The sequence below is a fragment of the Pinus tabuliformis genome, chromosome Q (genome assembly GCF_031772625.1).
Source record: "Pinus tabuliformis cultivar Carrire ecotype Pingquan chromosome Q, CPIR1, whole genome shotgun sequence".
NCBI classification, from domain to species: Eukaryota; Viridiplantae; Streptophyta; class Pinopsida; order Pinales; family Pinaceae; genus Pinus; species Pinus tabuliformis.
In genome coordinates this window covers 808,450,778-808,461,509 of record NC_142296.1, presented here as the reverse complement: position 1 = coordinate 808,461,509, position 10,732 = coordinate 808,450,778, and positions in this window count along the sequence as shown.

Sequence of the window (10,732 nt, the reverse complement as noted above, 5' to 3'; positions counted from 1 at the left end):
GATGGTATATGACTATTTGCAATGCGTGATCCGGGGAATGAAAGTTGGTCCACGAGCTTGACCATTCTTCCTTCATGCGGAAAACACATTACTCTAAAGAGTGATGAGATGATGGCTCCCATGCAATATATATAGTCTCGTCCAAGGAGTAGGTTATAATCCAAGGGTCCTTGAACGACCATCACGTTCATTTGAACGGTCTTCCCTTTCAATGTGATGGGCACATTGGGGAGGATCCCTAAAGGTCGACTGGTTCCTTTATCAAAGCCTGATAGATTTCTCATTTCAGGCAAAAGCGCTGGCGAACCAAGCGCTTTCCAAGCAATAGAGGAAAGGATACTCACAGATGCCCCTTCATCAATAACTGTGCCAGCCATTACCATTCTGTATATTTGGACGATAATTCTGAATGGTATGCTAGCTGGCAAGTGGGGTCTGCCTAGTTGGTTCCAGTCGAACAAGACAACTAGGTTGCTCGGTGGTGGGACCGAATAGACGGCCGGATATCGCTCTGACGAACTTCCTTCCTTCGATAAAGGAATGGTGGCATTGCCCCCTTGTTCATCAGAGTCAGTGTTGATGAAGAGAATTTGGATGGTGTCATCTTTATTCTCCTCTGTGATGGTATCATTCGAAGATAGAGCCTCTGAAGGCAAAACCGGGTCAACTGCCGCCTCAACCTTTTGACTTTCATCAGGTATGGATTCATACGGTTCATCTTTAATGATAGGTGCTTCGGCTGACCAACTGAGCGGGCCAGCCGAGTTCTCAACTAGTGAGGGACTTGGCAGGAGTCTTTGATATCCAGGAGGAAGTTGCGCTCGTAAAATCGGGCGATCTTCCAGAACTCTTTTTGCCTCATCTAAGAAGGGACAACGGTGGATGGCGTGATCACCTTCACACAGTCTGCAGGGAAATTTAGCTTTCCCTCTCTGTCCTGGGGCTTCACTCCCACTAGTTGACGGTGAGCAGTCAACATGGCTATCAGAGGTCGATGCTACCGAATTGTGCAAACGGGGAGACCAGTCCCTTAGTATCTGAGGGATGCAGGGACAATCTCTGTGGAAGTGGTCTCCCTTGCATATGACGCATGGCGATTTAGGCCTTGCCAGTGCTGTGTGTGGATTTTTGTCAGACAACACTTGTTTGCCCCCAGTCGCCTTTGGCTCCTTCTTCTTCTTCTCCTTCTTCTCCTTAGGAACTCGGTTTTTTGTTTTACCAGTTCCGTCAAACGAAGAGGAAGGAGGAGAGGAAGATGAAGTAGAAGGTTGGTGGGAAACTCTGGTCTGGTCTAACTTTTGACTCGACTGTTCAGGAATGGTGGTGTTCTGAACGACATTGGTTGAAAAGAGCTAGACTGGTAGGCCAATTGTCAGTCCTGGAAGCGACAATGTGGCCATGTGGGGCGCACCAACATCTCCCCAAGAGGAGAAGGGACTAGGATTTCCACCAAGGGGAATTCCTTGGTTGGTGTGCTCCATCTTTTCAACCTAAAGATCAACACGGGAATAAAGGGTGATTGTTCCGTTTAAAATAAATTGTTAACGACGCTTTAGACACAACTTGCTTTTTCACTTTTAAAGAGTCGAGAAAAAGCTAAAGATGACTCTAGTCTCCTTCGATGTTTTAACGAGCCCGAAGTGACAAATGCTCGGATGGACTTTTTCTGTTATAGAGTCTGAAAAAGGCCAAAAGGAACTGCTCTGGAGTTCTAGGCAGAGGGTGTGCCAAACTTTTCGCAAAACCGCAAAATACTTTTTAGGGTACGGGCGGTAAATCTTCCTGAATGCTGTGTTCAGTGCATTGCGATCAGTAGGGCGGCCGACACGGCTTCCTAAGGATAAAGGATATATGCCTATAGGGGTCTCCCAATATATACGCGATAGTATGTGGGAGCACAATCCGTACTGGTGCTATCGTCCCTCAGGAGGAATCACCCACCTTCCACGAGATCGACAGTCACCAGGCTTAACGACGCTGGAACATGTCTCTAGCCTAGACCTCTATGTTGTGCGTTATGTTGCAAAGCGTTGTTAGGTTCATTCAGTTTATTTTAAGTTGATATTTTTAGAAGTTTTCCTTTCTGGATCACCACGAGATGTATGGTACAATTCCTAAATGCAGTCTAAGATGATAAGCAAGCTTTATATCTTTTCAACTTTGAAAATCCTAGCTACTAAGGGAAAAGAAAGACACCATCTTTTCTCAAAGAGCAATCAGCACACTCTAATGCACTTTTTCCTAAATCAAGCATGCAAACTTATCAAAATGCAAATGCACAATGCAGGTGTTTGTTTTCCGCTTTCTTAGTATTGATGCCTACAAAGAAAGCTTTTTGTACAACTTTGAATTTGCTTTTAAATGACAAGTACAAACAAGTTTACTTTTTCGAAATCAACAAGGGTAGAAGAGATTACAACACTTTGCGACTTTCGAAATGAACACTTGTTTCGACACTTAAAAGAGACAAATTCAAACTAATAAGAAAAAGCAAATGTATAATCAACTGTAAACAGCCAATGAACTCTCTCCTAAGATCACTGTCAATCAGATCCGAATCAAGGGCTACAGGATGATTATTTCACTCATGCAAAGGAAAACTGTAAATGATGCCACAAACACATAAAAAAACTCACAGTCTTTTTGTACAAAAGGAGGCAGAATTTAAGCAGAGAAAAGGAGTTATCAGACTGGTACCTATGCTGGTTACAGGATGCAAAAACAGAGATCAAAACAGGGCAACAAAGAGCAGAGAACCCCAGCTGCACAAGGCCAAACTGGTTCAGCGCAACCTCAACACTGTGGTTTTGAAATTCAGCGCAGGTAGCCTTCACGGGACCTGCGTTGAAATGCAGAATGCCTTCACAGCAGTTGCGCTGAAGGAGAAACTCTCGTTTCTCACTGGGTTCTGGGTCACAGATTGCTCAATAATCAACGGTTTCAGGCCAAATCAGAAACACAAGCAAGGTACAATCAAAGGGATGCTTTGAGAGGGTACTAAGATCTATCACAAAGGATCATCAAATCATTTGTGAGTCCATTGTTCAGATCATAGACAAAATCTAGTGAAGGATCAAGGCAGCAACCGTCTACTTTGCAACTGAGAATAGCAGAAGCAGTTCGATTGTTGCTGCTAAGTCTATGAAACAATCAATGATAGAAAACAAATAAAATGACTAAAACAAATCTCCCCAGTGGAGTCGCCAATTTGTTGTGGGGAAAAATGCCTATGCAGGACGATCCTATCCACCTAAGGTGTGACAGTGCCTTAGCAACAAACAGAGACAGCTATTCTAGTATTCTTCCTTTATGAATTTAGAATGAAGAGAGATAGATGGACTAACCGATGTCTTCCGTTTGTCCCTCAACCCGATCTCTCTCCTCTTTTGGTGTTCACAGCTACTTGCCTCCTCGCTCGCTCGGCTTCAACAGGTCTCTGCAAGATCACAAGAGAACAACTACTTGCGACAAGAGAACAGCTACTTGCGATAAGAGAAGAACACAACACAAAGACAAATATTCATAATCATAACTGATTCAGGATTAGAAATAAACCAAATATACTAATGCAATCATACATCAAAGAAACATCAGTATATAGGAGAAAACCAAGATAGCTTTATTGATAAATAACAAGGTTCAAGAAGAGATACAACCCAAAGGGTTCCAATCCAGCATCTCCTTCCCAGCAGAATGGAATTCCTATCTTCACCTCCCTTCAAAGCATTAAGCACCCAATGATTCCAGTCTCAAACCAACAGCAATTCTTTGCAATAACAAAATTCCAGCCTCTAGATCTCATGGAGGAGAGATCCATATATAGATGTTTTGGAGAGAGGATGAGTCAGCTTGAGATCTGACTAGTGTCCTCTCCCTCTGTTAGTTCTTGATTCCACTTGGAGATTTGGAACCTCTTACTCATCACCAGTCGAATTCCCTGAGGCAAGTGTCATTTTGGAAGCTTCCTGGGTTCTTGACACCTTGAGGAATGAGCTTGCCACATGTCCAATCTCGCTCAGCGCAGGTAGCCAGTGTTGGAGTTGAAATTCAGCGCAGGTAGCCAGTGGAGCCATTGACATTCAGCGTAGATGGTCAGTGGAGCCATTGACATGATCCTGAATTGACTTGTTTTTGAGCAGTTTTTGGTGGAGAACTTCTGTGAATTGCTGTGGTTTGTTAGCCTTGTTCCTCTAGGGGTAGGAAAAACATGTTTAGGGACTTTGGATCCCTTAGATTATTGACATTTCATGCTTAGTGTTGTAAGGCACAAAAATGTCTATAACACCTGTAGTCAATGCACATTCTCAATGTGTCGTCCTTCTTCTTCACCAACACCACGGAAGAAGCGAAAGGACTCGTGCTCGGTCGAATGTGCCCAAGAGCCAGCAACTCCTGAATGGCCTGCTCAATCTCATCCCGATAGGCCTTAGGATGCCTATAGGGGGTAGTGATCACTGCCTGTATACCCTGCTCAAGCTCAATGGTGTGCTCAAACCCCTGGTCTGGTGGCTGTCCTGGCGGAATCTCCCCAAACACTATGGCATACCAGTCAAGGATGGACTGTATCTCTGGATGTACTATATGCCCTGTACTCCCTGCCTCTAATGCACGCAGCTCCACTACCCACTCTACATCCCCCTTCCGGAAGACTGCCTCCATCCGATGAACCGAAACAGTCTGAGGCGGATATGTGTGTTGTCCTCGTATCTTCTCATGCCTCCCTGTCTTCTCATCATCTCACTCCATCTCTAGGGTTTTCCAATCCGTCGTGACCTTCCATAGAGTGATGAGCCACTTAACACCCAATATCATATTGGTTTCTGGAATATCGACCACGAAAAAGTGGTCAGTCAATGTGTAGGTTCCCATCGTCACTGATAGATCTGGAACATAATGAGCACACATCATGGTCTGATCTCCTGGGACCAAGACTGAAAACCCATCGAAGCTCTCTATCTGTATACCCCTCCGCTCAAACATCTGTGCATCGATGAAGCTGTGGGTTGCCCCACTGTCAACCAAAACTGATACTTGCTGGCCACATACTATCCCCAATACACGTAGCGTCAGATACTTGGGAACTCCTCGCAATGCTACAAGGGTCCCTCCAGTAGGTGCAAAAGATGCACCACCTGCTGCTGCTGGTGGAGGTGGCAAAGGTCCCTGCACGACATGACTATCTCCTCCACATCATCCTTATCATCCTCTTCCCCACTGCTCTCGGAGAAGAGCTCAATAAAATGTGCTTTGCCAGCAACACATCTATGTCTTGGTGCTCATGACTCTTGACAGGTGAAGCATAACTACTTCTTCTTCAACTCTCTCCTGGCATCATCGTCAATCTGTACTCGTCCTGGATTCGCCTTTGGAAGTGGAATCCTCACATCCTTCCCCTTATACTGGAAAGTCCGTCTCTGGGGGTAAGGTGTCCGGGTCCTAGGTAAGACATCCTGTAAGTCCCAGGTCCTGCTAATAGTGTCCTGGAGTGTAGCTGGTCTAGTGGATTGGAATAAACCCCGAAGTGGCTCTGCTAACCCCTCAACATACATATAGATCCTCCGTGTCATGGATAGATCTAGCACCATCACTAAGACCCTCAAGAACTCTGCAATGTAGGTCTCTGGGCTCCCTGTCTGTTTGAGCCTCATGAGCTCAACAAAATTCTGCTCTGGATCCTTCCGATCAAATCACTCAATCAATCTGCTGGTGAACTCGGCATATGTCGTCACTGAGGAGTGTCCGAGAGTAACCATCCCATGAAACCACCAATCCTGAGCCTCACCATCCAAATGCAAGGTTGCCACCTTGATGGCCTCTGTCTACGACATCTGGTTAAGCTGGAAATAAATGTCCAGCTTCTCCACCCAAGATTTTTCCAAACTGTTTGATGAACCATCAAACGTAGGCAAGTGGAATCTGCTAGCTGCACGGTGGGTGTCACCATCATGGTAATGCTGGTACCCTCTGTGATGGTCGCGGAGTCTGCTATCCCGCTGGAGCTGAACAAAGTCTCTAAATGAGAGGGCTTCCCTGAACTCCTTCCCATAGGCCTAGTACTCTGCAAAATAATCGTTCATATGTTCGAGCTCTGCCTCCTGCTGGGCTATGGCCCCTGTGTCTGCTCCTAAGAAAGTGGGCATGGTAGAGCATGTAGGGGCATGTGAGGCCACCTGCTGCACAATATCACGCTGCTCTGGCAAATGGTGGGATGCGCCCGATCCCTCACCAACCTGAAAAACCCGTGGGCTCTCACGCTGTCTAGCCTCTACTGTCGTGAATCTCTGCCCCATCACCTCAATCTGCCTTAACAGATCCTGTACTGATTTGAGGAGCACATCTGCAAATCTCATCCCGTCCTCGTCTGCCATCTGCTCTGCGTCCACTACTGGCTCTTTCTGTTCTGCGTCCACCACAAGCTCCTCCTGTTCTGCGTCCACCACAAGAACACAGTCTCCCTCCCCATAGGTATTCTCCAACCTACGTCCAGTGTCTCTGTATCTCCTACCTCTGTAACAAATGTAGGGTTTTTCCCCCAGTGTCATAGATTGCTAGCTCCACAGGCTGAGCGAGATCTATGCTCTGATACCACTGTAATATCCCTTTTAGGAATATTCCTCAATCCCCAACAAAACTCCAACCAAATACGTGAAAATGATATAATAACTGGGAAGCTCAAAATGACAAAAATAACAGTGGTGTAGCATATAATAATGTAAACATGAAATATAAGCAGATACCCAAGAAATTCAGCGAGAAATGCTAAGCCATTTTATTATATTTTGCAATAGAATGAGTACAGGAGATGATCAGAAAGATGGCACCTTTACTTGCACAAAGCAAGTGAAGAAATACACTCAGAATAGCAAAGAATGGCCTCTCTCAGAACTGCGTGGAAGCTACTGGAGAACTGTCGTGTTGTTATTGCTGTTGGAAATCAAATGAGGATTTGGGGTTGTTCCCCTCCTCAGAAAATGTTGAAACTCTAGAATCGGGCTCTACTGAAAAAACCCATAAAAACCTAGAAAGCTTTCAAGGAATAGCCGACCCCCGAAAATCACCCCCTAGGGGTTCTGCACAGTCCCTTAATGCTCTGTGCTGCCACTGAATGAAACCCTCCATAAATCTGCGTGGAACCTCTACAAAAACCTCCAATATGCAAGGGTTGATCCCCTGCTCAATCTCCCAGCACAAATCCTGCTGCAAACCCTCAATCCAGAACTCCTGCCAGAAGGAACTACGTCATCCCTCTCACGCCTGCTAGTCATCTACAGTGCTCAATCCTCCTGCCAACTACCAACGAAACTGCTGCAAAAATACTGATGGAACTACCTTACCCGAGCAGGCATTCGAAGTCCCCTGGGGCTAAGGGTGAGATCTCCGAACGGAGACACTCAGTGCACTAAACAGTGCTGCAGAATAGCTAATCAGCCAGCGTGCTCATAAGTCGAAATGACTAGCTCAAATGCACATAACCAAATGTCAAAATGAGGAAGCTCCTCTCTCCTTTATAGCCTTTGCCTCTCTCAATCCCAAGGCCCACCTTCTCCAACGTAATTCCCCTCTTGCCACGTGTTCTTTCCCTTCTGTGCAGTCCCTCCAAGTGTCTGCGTGGGCTCCATATCTGTATCCCCCTTTGGCCCCCTTGGCTCCCCCTTTAAGTGACAACGTTGTGCTACTAGGAAGTGACTTTTATTCTATAGGTGAGTCATGTCCCCTTTTCCTCACCTTTTTATTCATAAATAACTATAGAAAGCAAAAATAAGCAAAATCGAATATTCCAATTAGCCATGGCTAATAAGGAATATTACAAACTCGGAGGCATTTCCCAAATCTGGTCCGACATCACTACCATATAACTTCTGAAAGTTAAGATCCTCAAGGTAGTCACAAGATTGCAGTCCATCATACAAAATCTTTTCAGAATCTTCACCACATATTTTACTTGAGATAGGAAAATTTTCCTTGGCTTCTGCCACACTTCAAGTCCTTGGTTCTTCATTTCAAATTCAGAAGCCAACTCCCTCTTACATTTGTGAATGAGAGGGTATGCACCTGTTAGAAAGAGGTCATCCACGTACAGCACCAATTTGAGAGGTTTGTCATCTTCAACCTTAAAGTAAAGGTTAGGATCGGCTTCACTCCTAGTGAATCCCAGCTTCATCAAGTAGCTATTGATCCTCTCATACCATGCTCAGGGTGCTTGCTTCAGCCCATAGAGAGCCTTCTTCAACCTACACACATGGGATTTTTAATCATAAATCTCAAATCCTTCAGGTTGCTCCACATAGACCTCTTCTTTGATCGAACCGTGCAAAAACGCGGTCTATCCATCTGATGTAGGTTCCATCCTTGTGAAGCCACGAGGGCTATGATCAAGTGGATGGTCGTATATCTTGCAACAGGTGCAAATATCATAGTTTATACCTTCCTTCTGGGAGAAACCACGAGCAACAAAACGAGCCTTATACTTTTCCGTACTTCCATCTGCGGCATTCTTTATCTTGTAAATCCATTTGGAAGTAACAACTGTCTTGTCCTAGGGTCTGGTAACTACTTCCCAAACATCATTCTTCATAATAGACTCATATTCTTCGGTCATAGCATCCTTCCATACTTGATGCTTGACAGCATCTGAGAATGATGAAGGCTCATTTTGTATGATCGTGCTCATGATGGTCAGGTATCCCTAATACCTGTTAGGTTTCTTACTTTCACGAAAGGTTCCTTGGGGTGCAGCTTGTCCTTCAGCATCATCAAGTATCCCCCTAAGCCATGAATACCTCTTCCTAGAAGAGGAAGGCTCATGTGGATGAGGATCAATCGGATTCATGCGTTCTTCTACATCAGGCATTGATTCATCATCCTTTTCTTTCGGTTCCCTGGTGTCGACTTCTTGAGAGCTCCTCAAAGTCGGAAGATTTTCCACCTTGCTGAGAGGCATGTCTTCATCAAAGGTAACATCATGACTAATCACGACTTCCCTTTGACCGGCAGTGAACATTTCTTCAGGAGTCTTGGAACCCAATGCTTGATGAGGGCATCGATTTTGTACATATATGGCGGTGTTTGTAGTTTCAGCCCATAGAAATTTCGAAAGTCTTTGATCATGTAGCATGGCCCAGATAGCTTCCACAATCGTACGGTTCTTCCTTCCTGCCACACCATTCTGCTTAGGAGTATGTGGTGTAGTAGTCTCCCTCTTAATGCCAGCCTCAGATATGCCTGAGTGAACCAACTGTAATATATTGGAGGTCTTGCTTTGGCTTGAGGGGAATGGTCCCCTTTTGAGCTTTCCTTCGGCAAATCCTGGACATACACCTTCTTTCTCTACTCAGAATTCGAGCATCCCTGTCACCATTTGTCTTACACCGAGAATAACTTTATAATGAAGGGGGCAAACCTTCGATGCCAAAGTTCAGATTGAAGAGATGTGTCATAAGACATGATACCTAGTGGGCTTCCATCGACCTGATATAATGAATCAACACGAAACCCAAGACTAAATGCATCTTTAACATTATTTTTCGATACACGTACCTTGCCATTTCTGAAGGTTACCTTGTAGCCTTTGTCTTCCATTGCCGAGATGGACACTAGGTTATTTTTTAGGTCAGGTGCATTTAATACATCTTGGAATTTCTAGCCTTCTTGAATGGTTGTCCTCTTCCTCGATTCCCAACTCTCCTCTTACCTTTGTTATTGAATTTTTCATTCCTTTGATTGCCATCAGATGGATTTTGATCATTTTCCCAGTGTGAGTCCTTTCTATCAAGGCGCTCCCTTGCATGGTGACTTGCTTTATCGCAGATGTAACATCGTCATTTTCTTCCACCCTTAGGTCTAGCCTTTCCTTTTGATTTAGTCCCAGAATTATTTCTTTTCTTAGCATGAGAAGAAAAGGCAGCAAGAGGACCTTTAGGCATGGGCATTTCTTGCTCTTCTTCCCTTGTTTCTTGTTGAATGCATCTAGCCATTAATTCCTCGAAACTAGGAATTACATTATTGTTCAGAAGAGTAGTCCTGAACACGTACCATTCAGATAGTAATCCTCGAAGAGTCGTGAGTGCCATTTCCCTATCAGTAATAGCCTCCCCAATAGATAGGATATCGTTCTTGATCTTGGTTATTCTTAAGAAGTATGCTTGCATACTCTCATCTTTGCCCTTCTTGATTTCCCTTAGCTTATTTCTAAGAAACAAAACTTGATTTGCATCATTAACTTTAAATAAACTCACTAGTCTATTGTAGATTTCCTTGGAGGTGTTCAGGTTAGAGATGTAGACCACCAAGTGCTTGTCGATAGAGTCCCGGATGATCTTCTGTTTTGACTTCTCCCGTTTTCCATTTGTTCCATGCAGCAGCGGATGCATTTGATGGAGGCTCAACAATATTGCCTTTTACATGATCCAGCACTCCTCGATCTTCTAGGGTTAGATCGATAGACATCTTCCATCCGTGATAGTCAACTTTCTCATGAAGCTTGCCTTCGGCAAAGTGTTGAGGACCCCATAGTTCTTTTAGGATAGCCTTGCCAATCTTCTCTTCGGTGATTGCTCTTGCTCTTGCTCGGGCTTTGTCTTCACCTCAGCTCTGATACCATGTTAAGATATGATATGTTCTATTTTTATAATAGTTTACTTATTTTTCTTATTATATTCCACATATTAGCAATCACATGTACATAAAGTAAAGTGCATATAGAACATTAAACGATCGACAGAAAACAAGCCAA